This window comes from Arachis hypogaea, chromosome 14, assembly GCF_003086295.3.
Source record: "Arachis hypogaea cultivar Tifrunner chromosome 14, arahy.Tifrunner.gnm2.J5K5, whole genome shotgun sequence".
Lineage (NCBI taxonomy): Eukaryota > Viridiplantae > Streptophyta > Magnoliopsida > Fabales > Fabaceae > Arachis > Arachis hypogaea.
The window spans coordinates 54,833,107-54,846,558 of record NC_092049.1 but is presented as its reverse complement, the minus strand read 5'-3'; the positions used below and the strand labels follow the sequence as shown (position 1 = coordinate 54,846,558).

The following is a 13,452-nucleotide window of genomic DNA, read 5'->3' as shown; positions in this document are numbered from 1 at the left end:
GTGTGGGTCACCTAGCACGTGTGGCAATTGTAGCGCCACTCTCATACTTTCTGGGCTAAAATCTAAGAGTTGCTCTCGGTAATGTGGGGTAATGTGGAAGAAGAAGGGTGTGGAAAGTGTATAGGGTTATAAGGAGAGAGGGTTGAGGAGGTGTGTGTATAAAGGGTTGTGTGAGGGGGTATATATAGGGTTAGGATGTGGTATAGGGTTCGGTTATGGGGGAAGAAAGGGTAGGAATGGTTTGAATTTGAATAGGGTGTGGTTTTCAAGGTTTAGAAAGTAGGAGAGAGAAGGGGGAGGTGTGGTAGGTGAGGTAAGTGGAGATTCTGTGGGACCCACTGGCTTAAGAAGCTTGAAACTTCGAGCTCCCTGCCCCCTACCTAGCGTTCAACGCCAGGAATGGGCATTGAAGGTCCATAGGGGGGTTAAGATGCAGGCTTGGCAGCTCTATATGGGGCGTTAAATGCCCAGCATTGCTCCCTGTTTGGCGTTCAACGCCAATGCGTATCCCTCAGGGGCGTTGAACGCCCAAGCTGCTCCCTTTCTGGCGTTCAATGCCAGCAATTCCTCCTCAATGGGCGTTGAACACCCAAAGGGGATCAGTGAGAGGGTCTTCTGAGCTCTTGCATGGGCATTGCATGCCCAGCTTCCTCCTTGTCTGGTGTTCAACGCTAGCAAGAGGCTCTCCCCAGGGTGTTCTGTTATTAGTTCTGCATATCTCTATTTCTGTCCTAAGTGCTGCACATGACAACAAAAATCAAAAAGCAACAAAAAACTATGATATAAAACTCAAAATAAATGAAATAAAACTGAAAATACTATGTGAATAGTTGGGTTGCCTCCTAACAAGCGCTTCTTTACCGTCATTAGCTTGACGGACAGCTCCTTTACGGAGGTAGATAGGGGCTTAGATCTTAACCCCTTACAGTGAACTTTCTTCCTGTGCTCTCATGAATGAGCTCTATATGCTCTTGAGATAGGATCTGGTTTACAGTATGTAGAATGACTAGACTTTTGGTGAAGAGAACTCTCATGGCAGGTAAGAGGGCTTCAGTGAGGATCTTTTTGTCCCTCCAGTCTTTAGGTACCTTCTTCTTAGTACCTTCCTTCTGAGTGCTTGATGATGTTTGCTAAAAACCAAACTTAGAGTTGGTGTCCGGGGCCTCTGTAAAGCTCTATACTAAGAGGGAAGGCTAGAACACTATGTGTTGCACAATGGTACCTCCTATGTCAGAGGGAGACTGAGGGTTGGGGATCTTGAACCAGATACAATCCTCATCTGGTCTCAGGACTAGCTCTCCTCTTTCCACATCAATTATGGCCTTAGCAGTGGCTAGGAAAAGCATTCCAAGGATGATGAATTCATCTCTGTTCTCCCCATTGTCTAAGATTACTAAATTAGCAGGGATGTACAGGTCTTCAACCTTCACTAGGACATCTTCCACCACGCCATGTGCCCTTTTCAGGGACTTGTCTGCCAACTCCAATGAGATCTTGGCACGCTGCACCTCTAGAATTTGCAGCCTCTTTATCACAGAAAGAGGCATGAGGTTGATGCTTGAGCCAAGGTCACATAGTGCCTTCACAAAGGTGATGGTCTCTATAGTACAGGGAATCAGGAAGCTTCTGGGATTTGACACAGTATCATCTTCTGGACTAAGGCATTACACTCCTTGGCTGGTACCACAATATCATCTTCCTCCTCCAATGCCTCTCCATGAGAAAAGTTGGCCTTCAACTTTGGTGCATGATGAGTGGATAATTTATACCCTTTTTGGCATTGTTTTTACATAGTTTTTAGTATGTTTTATTTACTTTTTATTATATTTTTATTAGTTTTTATTCAAAAATAATATTTATGAACTTTACTATGAGTTTGTATATTTTTTTGTAATTTCAGTTATTTTCTGGCTGAAATTGAGGGACCTGAGCAAAAATCTGATTTAGAGGCTGAAAAAGGACTGCAGATGCTGTTGGATTCTGACCCTCCTACACTCGAAGTAGATTTTCTGGAGCTACAGAAGTCCAATTGGCACGCTCTCACTTGCGTTGGAATGTAGACATCTTGGGCTTTCCATAAATATATAATAGTCCATACTTTGCTCGAGATTTGATGGCCCAAACTGGCATAAAAAATCAGTCAAAAACTTTCTGGCGTAAAACGTAGAATTTGCACATTTCTTGGCGTTTTACGCCCATTCTGGCACCCAGTGTAACATCCCGCATTTTTGAAAATCTAATTATGAATAAATTGTGATTTTATTTTATTAAGTTTAAACTTTATAATTTTAAAAATTATTTGATTAGAAATAATTAAGTAGATTCGGAGGTAATTTCATTTTAAACCAATTAAGATTCTTAAGTAATTTTATATAATGGAATATTTTGTATAATTTTAGTAATTGAAAAATAAGAAAGAATTGTATAATTTAATTTAAGTAACTTTTATTCTTAAAAGGTTTCGATTTATTTTATTAATTTGATATCTTATTTTATAAATCAATTAAGAATAATTAAATTAGTTTTATTAATATTTGGAGTTAAGTTAATTAATATTTTTGTGTAAATTTTTATAATTGGTTATTTTATATAATTTCAAATTAGAATTCAGTAATGGAAGTGTTATATAATTTAATTTAAGAAAATTGTATTATGATTAAATTATGGTTTATTTTATTAATTTGAGCTCTTAGAGATTAATTTATCATGAATGATTAAATTGATTTTTATAAATATTTTAAGTTTAAGTCAATTAATATTTATGTACAACTTTTATTTTAATTAGTCATTTTATATAAATTGAAATTAAAGTTATGATGGAAAAATAATGAAAGGTTATATAATTTAATATAGGTAATTGATATTTCGAGTTTAACCATATTTTATAAAATGTGATTAGTATGCTTATTTTATAATTTAAATTACAAATAATTATTTAAGCTCGTTAATAGATTGATAGATAAAATCTTATGCGTTTTAAAAGTAATCTTTATAACATTATATTTGAATTCTAAATTGTTATTCTATCATGAATATTTTGTAAAACTGTTATATTACTCGTATATATTTTCCCTAATTTATCAAATCAAAACCTAATTTAACTTAAAATCACAAATTTCCTAATTGATACCCTAATTTCACAAACTAAACGCACATGCACAGAAAGGAATGAAAGGGAACAAGGGGAGCTTGAGGGAGAAACGGAGAACAGGGGGAGAGAGTGACGGAACAGAGGGAGAAAAGAGGAAGAAGGATCACCGCGCTGTGCCGCTCCCTGTGCCGGTTGCCGTCGCTGTCGCCAGAGCCAGGGAAGAAGAGAAGCAAAACCGCGAAGAGAGAGATTGACGGAGACGTTCACTCGCTCATCCTTGTCGCTGCCATGCGTTGCCTTCGCCGCTAGTTCAGCTGCCGTCGAGCTCACAATAGCTGTCACCATGGAGACCGCCACTATCATCTCCGAAGTTGCATCGTCGATTAGGTTAAGGAGGGGGAGAATCATGAACAACCATAGGAGGAGAAGAACATGTGGTGGTGAGTGTTCTCTTAGCCAGGGTCATTGAAGGATGCTCCACCACCGCCGCTAGAATCACGAGCTGAGGTGGAGGAGGAAGCTATCTTCTCTGTTGTTGTACTCACCGTAATGCTACTGCTATGGCTTCGTTTCCTTGTTTTCTTTAATTACTGATTAAGCTGCTGTAGCTGTGAACTGTGACGATTGATTTTCTGAAAGAATCATTGCTGCTATGAACTATTTCAGCCCTGCCCTGGTATTGCTCGGTTATCACAGCCTCCTTCATCTTTGTATCTGAATCTGTTTCATTTACACCCTGTTTTGATTATTGTTATCTCTGCTTGCCGCTTCAGTGTTATAGGAAAAATGCCTAAAAATGTTTTTGTTTCCATCTAGCCACCGTTATCGCGATTGTTGATGACATCGCTGCTGCAGAGGGTCATCGGCGTCACTGTTGTAGTTGCGGCCACGAATTAGGAATAAAAGGGACTGTTGCGTTAAATTCCGCAATTGCGACATCGAGGTAGGGGATTTAAAACGATTTCAATTTAAGAATACCTACAAAGTTTATTGAATAACTGCAAATAGATTTAATACATGTGAGTAATTAATTGATTATATGAATATTGAATTGTGGCTGAAATTGTGATTGAAATGGTTGTTTGGTATATTGCTATGGCTGTGAAAGTGACTTGAGATTAGTAAAGGATTGTGGTTTTGACTGATTATATATAAATGGTTGAGACTAAGATAATCATTTGATATATTTGATACTGGATTAAGAATTGTTGAAGAATTAGGGCCTAAAAGACTAAACTATTATTAAGAATCTGGTTTTCAAAATAGAATGGTTACTTTTAGGACGGCCTAGTAATTTGCTAGCGATCGAAATGGTATGAGATTAAAATCTGAGCAAACTTTAACAAGTGTAGTTGTTAGGATTTAAATTTGAAGATTTCGTATTAACTGAAGATTTGGTTATGATTTTTCAAAGTTAAGCCGTAAAATCTGATTTTCTGCATTACCTTTAAGTGAAAACAGTAATTTTGAAAGACTGTAACTAACTCTGTGATGATCAGAATTGCGTTGAACCAATTCCTGGTTAAACTTGAGAATAATTGGAACTGAATTGGAGAGTTTGAGATCTTTTCATTAAATATAAGATTTATGGTGAATTTTTGAGTAATGGTTGTGGGATCTGATTTTTACTGCAGAATTTTTGGAACAGCAGTAACTTATTGGCTCTCTGTGAATGTTCCGAATTGAATTTTGAAGCAAAACTAATTTTAAATGAAACTTTAGTCTTATTATTTTAATGTCGTAAAATTTCAGAACGGTTGAACTTGCGGTTTAGAAGATACGAATTTTTGAAATACGATGCATTATGCAGTAAAGGCCGGATTCTGTTTTCTTGAATCAGTAAATTTGGAAGTTTATAACTTTTGAACCTGGTTGGATATCGAGGTGCAACCAATTGGAAGTGAAAATTAAGTATGTTTAGCATATGTGATTTAAATTTCAGGGCTATCCATATTTTAATGAGTAAGTTATGGGACTTGGAAGAAGATGAGTTCATTAAGTTTTAAAACAGAATTCTGCAGAAAAGTAGTCAAATTCTAGGTTATATAACTTCTTCATTAAAAATGATATTGACCTAGAACTAATTGGAAAAGAAACCTGGATGAGTGAAGTTGAACTATATTAATTTTTAAAATCATTGGATTTAACTTGGATTTTATATTGAATTTTGAATATCACATGCTGCTGCTATTTTTCTGGTTTTACGCACTACAGAGCAGTCATGATTTTTCCTCTATTCCTAAAGCTAGAGAAACCAGAAAATTATGATCTTTGGTTTGATAGAAAGCTTATTTCATGATGAACGCCTGGACATAAAGTTTGCACAATTCCGAGTTCATTTGCTATATTAAAAACAGAAAAGAAGATAGGGTGTTGAGAATGCCTGAGTGAGAGTTATGAGTTCATAAAATTAAAGATGAACCTTAGTGTTATATGGATGATTCAATGTTGGAATTTGTTTGATTCTGAATTGATTTGATATTGGAGAGGTTGAAAAGAGTTTGGTAAATTGTTTGGTTGGGACCCGTAAGGGTGGCTAAGTCCTATTTTTAAAGGAGATTATGTCCAAATTTTTATAAAAGTACAAGGACTTAATCAAAATCAATATTTAAGGCTTATTTAATGATAATAACTTCAATGATTCTTTTAAGAAAATATTATCTAGTATACGGGATTGTTGGCAAGGGCGTGGGTCTTGTCCCGCTTGCGTACTTGCAATTAAGAAAGAAAAAGGAAAGAGTAAAGTACTTATTCTATGATTATCTGTTGCTTGAGGCAACCCAAGAGATATTTGTTTATTTGTTTGTTGCTTGAAGCAACCCAAGAGATGTTTGTTTGTTGCTTGCGGCAACCCAAGAGATATTATATATATATTTGTTGCTTAATGCAACCCAAGAGATATTATTTATTTGTTTGTTGCTTAATGCAACCCAAGAGATGTTTGTTTATTTATCTGTTGCCCTGAGGCAACCCAAGAGTAATTTTTCGTTCCCAAGAGTATATATTTCCTGCGAGTAGAAAGCAGAGGCTGTCTCAATAGAGCTGCTAATAATTATATGTGCATTTATTTGAACGGAAAATCGTATCCGGGAAATCGTGAACTCGTGACCGGATAAATGTCGGGAATGCAGGTGCTAACCGACACATGAGCTCATGGCCTGCACTAGGACTAGACATGCATCATATGCATCTATGTGACATTGTTTGGGTGTGTATATTGTAATTGGTTTGCCTAAGTGAATAATTCTATTTAACTGCTAGTTGCTATACTTGATGTAATTGCTCTTGATTGTGTTTGAACCTCATTACTTGTGTTTGTAACTGATTAGCTGGATTGTGGTGAAATGGGTGTTGATTGAGTTGTTTGGGCCTAAGGCCGTGACTGGTACATTTGAGGTCTAGTTTTGTATAAAGTATCTGACTGGTTCAGCATAGACTTAATGAACCTATTCTTGGAGCAGGATGATCATTTATACCGCGTAGGTAACTTCTTTTATGTTATGGTCTAGTAAAGTATGAAAAATCAAACTGGTTCAGCATAGATTTAATGAACCTATGCTTGGAACAGGTTGGTCATTCATACAGTTTAGGAAACTTTTAAGAGTTTTATAAAGAAAATATGGTTCTAGGATTTTGAATAATTAACTAATGCTTTTAAAGAAGGTTAATTTTCTTTTAGATGTCTCTGAATGAAATTAACTATTTGCGCTTTATTCTTTACTTTCACGGCGTTCTCGACCTCTACTGAGAACATGTGGTTTGGTTCTCACCCCCAAATTTTCCATCCTTTCAGTGACACAGGTTTGAAGATGCAATTTGAAGCTGCGAGCAATTAGTAGGTTTTCTTTATGGTTTTAATTGGTCTGGTAGAGTCCCCTCGCTGATTGTCCCTTGAGATTTTATTTCATATAGAAGGGTAGGTTTGGTATATTGTATTTGAGTTTTATTTGGTTTCTTTTGTATAAGAATTATTATCAATAATATTTATGTGATTATTATTATTTGTAAATGTTTGAATTATGACTTTAATGAATAAAAAACAAAATTTTCTAGAATTTTCTTAAAACTGAAACGCAAACTCGATACAAAGGCTCGATAATTAAGTAGTTAATACTAGAGAAGGTTACGTAATGTTCTTTCTAGTGGAAATACCCTGACTTAAGCAAGGTATTTTGCTGGAAAGGATGTTTCAATATGGTATCAGAGCAGTCCTTCCTGTAGAGCCTTGGGAATGGACTAACTATGCTTCATTGCATGCTCTGGGTGTCTATCATGCCTTATAACTTGTTCTGATGACAAGAGTTTATGTTTTATATGCATGATTGTCTAGTGATTAACGCTATTAGTTTACCATTGCATACCTCATGGTATCAAGTTTGGCCAACTTAATACTAATGATTTATGTATATGGAACACTAATGGGTTATCTTAGACGAAATAGAAGTGTTAGGTTAATGTGAATCACGAGGTTTTGGGGATGTTAGAAACTAAGTTCTAGAGATTAGTTCCGTTTCGACGTATAATCTTTATTCGTGCTTGTTATTTCTTTCTTTATCAACTGTATTTGAATTTCTAGTTTCTGATCTCTTTCTTGCTAACCTTGCATTATTATTCGTGCATGTCCTTGCTTGACTCTGTATCTGGCTACTGTTTGAATTTTTTGAAACATTTATCCTTACCTTACAAACTCTATGCTCCTTGCTCTAAATTCGGAATTATTTCGGTGCAGTGATGTGCGGAAAACGATCCGACACAAAACTCACCGGTAAGTGCACCGGGTCGCATCAAGTAATAATAACTCACGGGAGTGAGGTCGATCCCACAGGGATTGAAGGATTGAGCAATTTTAGTTTAGTGGTTGATTTAGTCAAGCGAATCAAGATTTGGTTGAGTGATTTGTGATTTGCAGAATTTAGATTGCATGGAAAGTAAAGGGAATGGGTAAATTGCATTGAATTTAAAGAGAACTGAAATTTAAAGTGCTGAATCTTAAAGAACAAGAAATTAAATGGCAGAAACTTAGAACGCAAGAAATGTAAATTGCAGAATCTTAAAGTGCAAGAAATGTAAATGGCTTGAATTGTAAAGGGAATTGGGAATTGGATTTGCAGAAATTAAACAAGAAAAAAATTAAATTCAATAAACAGAGAAATAGAAGATGACTTGGATTGAATCGGATCTAAAAACAGAATTGTAAATGAGCATGAAAAGCGTTAAACAGAGAAAGTAAAATGAGAATTCAGATCTCAGGACTCAAGAGACTAGATAACCAAGTCTAGATCTCAATGCCTTCCTAGATCCAACAAGAAAAATTGCAAAGGAATTGTAAATTGTAAATTGCAGAGAAAGCAGAAGACAGAAGCAATTAACCAAAATGGGAATTCAATTATGCAGTAAAATGAAACAGAGAGATCTCAGGATGAGATTGAAACAGATTTCCTTCAATTCTCCAACCCAAGATCCAAGACAAGGAAAGTAAAGAGTGCTGGGCAAGAACAAGGAAGAAGAGAGATCAATTCTCCTCCTAAATTCTCTTGAATTAAAACAACAATGCCAAGAAATGTAAAGTGAGCTCTCTACTAAGTGTACTAATCAAAACCGAAAAGAAAGCTCTCTTAAAAACTTAAATCCTATGCTATTTATACACTTTCTTCAAATGGTCTTCAAGCCTTCAATTGGGCCTTTGCTCTTGATGGAATTGGGTTGATAGAGGCCTTGGTTGATTGCTCTTGGAGTTTGGAGAAGAATCGAAGTGAACCGGGTTTGGAATCATGAAAGCTTGAGTAAAAGTTTGAGTAAAAGTTTAAGGCAAACTTTTACTCAAACTTTTCATATCAGCCACCCCATCTTTGCTGATACCAACATTTGAGCTAAAGTTTGGGGTCAAACTTTTGCTCAAACGTTGGCCTCCCCTTGCACACTCATGGCGCCAACGTTTGCCGAAAAGTTTGAGGCAAACGTTGGCGCAAGCTTTTGCTCTTCAGGGTGTGTTGTTCATGGCGCCAACGTTTGCCAAAAAGTTTGAGGCAAACGTTGGCGCAAACTTTTGCTCTCCAGGGTGTTGATTTGTGATGCCAACGTTTGCCAAAAAGTTTGAGGCAAACGTTGGCTCAAGCTTTTCTCCCAAAAGTTTGCGCAAAAGTTTGAGGCAAACTTTTGGTCCAGCTTTTTGCTCCCTGGTTCATTTTCACTTATTCCAAAAGTTTGAGCTAAAGTTTGAGGCAAACTTTTGCTCAAACTTTTTGTTCTCTCTTCCTCCTAGCCATTCCTTCTTGCTTCAACCTTTCTCCAAGCTTTCTTCACCTATCATTAATCAACCAAATACATCAAAGCTATGCTCAAAATCATGAGATATTTATTCTTTCATAATATATGACAATTATAGCATAAAACCTCATGAAATTCCATTAATTCATCTATGATTGATTAAATCAAAGGAAACATGAAAATCTACCCAATTGGCTTGCTTATGGCTCAAGAAAGTGCATAATTCAATTGAAAACAAAAGAAAAAGGCTAGTGAAACTAGGCTAAGATGACTTGTCATCACAACACCAAACTTAAAGCTTGCTTGTCCCCAAGCAAGAAAATTTATTGAGAAGAAAGAATGAAATGGAAGAGGATGTTCATGCTAGCAGAGTATTATTGGTAGTTCATGGGGTTTTATGTGGATATGTAAACACTCACTTCTTATTGACTCTTAAGCCTAGAAAGTCTCCTTCAAGCTTCAAGTAACATACTGCTATGACCTCTCATTATTCCTTTATCCTTGGCTATTATTTTGTTCATAAGCTTTATTTGAGTGTCATGTGTAGCAAGTTCATTTTCTTTTCTTTATACTTGACACATTATTCACTATAGACACTTGGCTCACATTCCTTCTTAAAACATTGATGCCCAGCACCTCTTTAGGCTACTAAATGCCTTGTAGTTAGGTTGCTCTTGATAGTGGACTTTCAGCTGATGATCCTGGGTTAGTTAACCCAAGTCACCGAGTGTTGATGCACTCCAAAGAACTTAGTAGTCCAAGCAGATCCTAATACTAAGATACCACAGGCATATATTCTAAGGTTCAAGCTATTGGTGTCCAGCTTTGTTTCTTTTTGTTTTCTTTTGTTCTGCCACTCTTTGGCTATTTCTTTTTCTCCCTTTTTTTTCTTTTTTTTTTCTTTCTAACCAAGGATTTTTATTTGATTGAGATTCATAAACAATAGGTCACTTTATACTTAGAAGGAAACACCCTAGTTCTTTTATTCACTAAAAGTGAGCTATTATACAATCACACATTCATACCACCACTTACTTTTATTGTACTTCTATCTAACAGAGAACTATCTCACTTCACATTCAAACATTTCTTTTATTGAATTAAAGATGCAGGGGACAAAGCATGCTTTTTGTTCAGTGAAAGTAAACACACAAGCACATACATAGGCTAGCTTACTTATTTTAAGAGTGATTCTACTTGTACTAGATGAACACATTAGCAAGACACAAGTCAAAGCATTTTTCAACAGTAAGAGTTAAGTGTAGATACAACCTATTGGTTTGCAGTTCCTTTGTCTTTCCTTCTGTTGTGCCCTTTTGAGTTATGATGCATAGTGTCTTCAAATGTGGTGAATTCCCTGCACAATTCTCAAAAGTTGCTTGCTTCTCAAGCCCTTAGATGACCAGTTAGTATGCATGAATTGAGTGTGGCTTGTGGATTTAATTTGGTGTGGGAACACCAAACTTAATTTTTTGCCACTTCTCTGGGTACAGCAGGTTAAATCTAGGCAAAATCTTGTGTCCTTGCTAAAGGTTATGAAGTTAAGACTAAAAAGCAGTTAAGTGGTTGAATAATCTGTTTGATTGCTTGGAACTAGCAATGTGCAGGAAGTTAGAATGTGCTTTTGAATGAGGTTTTGGTGGAACACCAAACTTAGAATCCTCCATTCTCCCTTAAGTTGTTTTTGGTGTGCAACACCAAACTTAGCTCCTTGCAATACATATCAATTATTCAATATTTTTATTGAAAAAGCTATGAAAAGAAAACTACCTCAGGTTGGGTTGCCTCCCAACAAGCGCTCTTTTATTATCACTAGCTTGACATCTTGTTCTTTTGATCAAGGAGGTTGAAAATCATAGTGCCTCAGCTTTTCTCCTCTTACTGTGAACTTTCTTCCAGTCTCCTCTTTGATGATCTCTAGGTGTTCAAGTGAAAGGATCCAGTTCACAGTATAGCATTCAGATGATTGTGGGGACACCTTCATTGGTTGGGTGTTTAACATTACTTTATCCCCTGGTGAAAAGCCTTCAGTGGGGATTTTCTTGTTTTTCCACCCTTTTGGCCTCTTCTTCTTCTCTTCTTTCTTAAGAGATGATTCATGCCTTGGTGGTTCTTTATCTGGAATGTTGAGGTTCTCATCTGGGGGTTTTGGATCTAGTTCCTCCTTGATTTCTTTGGTCTGTTGCACCATCTCTACTTCTTTCAAGCATGGATGTAGAAGTCTTGGAGTTAACTCATTGAATGCCTCCTTCAAGCTTTGATCCTTGGCCTTATCCTTCATACAATCTTCTTCTTGAGTAGGCTCATGCAGGATTTTAAAAACATGGAATGCTAGGTGCTCATCATGCACCCTTAACAATAATTCTCCTTTTTCAACATCTATCAATGCTCTGCCCGTAGCCAGGAAAGGCCTCCCCAGGATGATAGGAGTGTTAGGGTCTTCATCCATATCTAGGATGACAAAATCAGCTGGGAGAAAGAATTTTTCCACTTTTACCAACACATTCTCCACAACTCCCAGTGCTTGTTTAATGGATTTGTCAGCCATTTGGAGAACTATTCGTGTGGACTTCAGCTCAGAAATTTGAAGTTTCCTCATTAGAGACAAAGGCATCAAGTTTATACCTGCACCGAGGTCACAAAATGACTTCTCAATTGTTATGTTTCCTATGGTGCAAGGTATGTAAAAACTCCCAGGATCATCTTTCTTCTCTGGCAACTCTCTTTGGAGGATAGCACTACATTCCTTTGTCATCTCAACAATATGTCCTTCCTTCAGGGATCTTTTCTTTGTGAGTACTTCTTTCATAAATTTGGCATATAATGGCATCTGTTCAAGTGCTTCTAAGAAAGGAATATTGATGCTGAGAGTCTTGAATATATCCAGGAATTTTGAGTATTGCTTATCCTCGTTTTCTTTTTTGAACCTCTGAGGGTACGGAAGTTTGGGGACATCTGGCTTCACCCCTTCCTTCTTCTCTTGTAGCTGTGTTTCAAGGATGTCCACATCTTTCTTTGAGCTTTTTGCATTCTTGGTCTTTCTCTCCTCTTCACTTCTCTCTTCTGTCTCTTCTTATGGAACTTCTCTGTTGTGTTCTTCTTGATTGATGGCTTCCTTCTCCCTAGTCTTTTCACTTTTCACTATGATTGCTTTGCACTCCTCCCACTTTGTAGCTTTTCCTTTGTCCTTTGGATTAGAGATTGTATCACTTGGGAGAACATTGGTTGCCCGTTCAGCTTGTTTGGCCAATTGTCCCACTTGTCGTTCAAGGCTCTTCATGGTAGCTTTATTTCTCTCTTGCATTTTGACCAAGCTTTGAGTGGACTGAGCAATTGCTTGTATGGCTGCCTCAAGACTTGAAATTCTACTTTCATGATGGTCTATTGGTGGTATGATGGGGGTGGAATGTGGTTGCTGGAAGTTATTTGTAGGGCTAGTGTGGTAGTTTTGGGGGTTAGATGTTAGTGCGGAAATGCTATTTTGATGAGTTTGTGGATTGTGGTGGGGTGGTTGATATGTATTTTGTGGTTTCTTGTATTGATTATTATTAGCGTTTTGCTGGTCGTGGTTTGAGTAAGTTGTGTTTCTTGAGTTATTTTGGTTTGAGTTTTTCTGCCACGGTTGCTGGCTGTGGGTGTGGTTATCTCCCAATCTGAGATTTGGATGGTTCTTCCAGGATGGATTGTAGGTGTCACCATAAACCTCATTTTGGCATGAGCCTTGGTTGTGCACATATTGAGGTTGTTCCTGCTGCTGATTTTCTTGTTTTTCTTCATTTTGTCCCCATGTGGTTGATGGTTGGCTTGTATTCACTGCTGCAACTTGTAAACTATCAATCTTTTTAGCCATCTGCTCAAATTGTTCTTGAATCTGCTGCTGCATTATCTTATTTTGAGCTAGGAGGGTGTCAACCCCTTCCATTTCTAACACTCCTTTCCTTAGTGATGGTTGGTGTTGTCTCTGATGGCCAAAGAAATATTAGTTGTTAGCCACCATGTCAATAAGATTTTGAGCTTCTTCTGCTATTTTCATCAGTTGCAATGATCCTCCAGCTGAGTGGTCAAGTGATTCTTGAGCCTTTAGAGTGAGTCCT

At 37.0% G+C, this 13,452-nt stretch overlaps 1 long non-coding RNA gene across 1 annotated transcript; it reads left to right on the top strand.

Annotated features, from left to right (window-relative positions):
* Nucleotides 1-3,028: 3,028 nt before the first annotated feature.
* Nucleotides 3,029-7,143, top strand: LOC112742044 (uncharacterized). Its single transcript, XR_003171804.3, has 3 exons — nucleotides 3,029-3,767; nucleotides 3,908-4,034; nucleotides 6,885-7,143. It is a non-coding gene; the product is annotated as an uncharacterized lncRNA (long non-coding RNA).
* The last annotated feature ends 6,309 nt before the right edge of the window (nucleotides 7,144-13,452 follow it).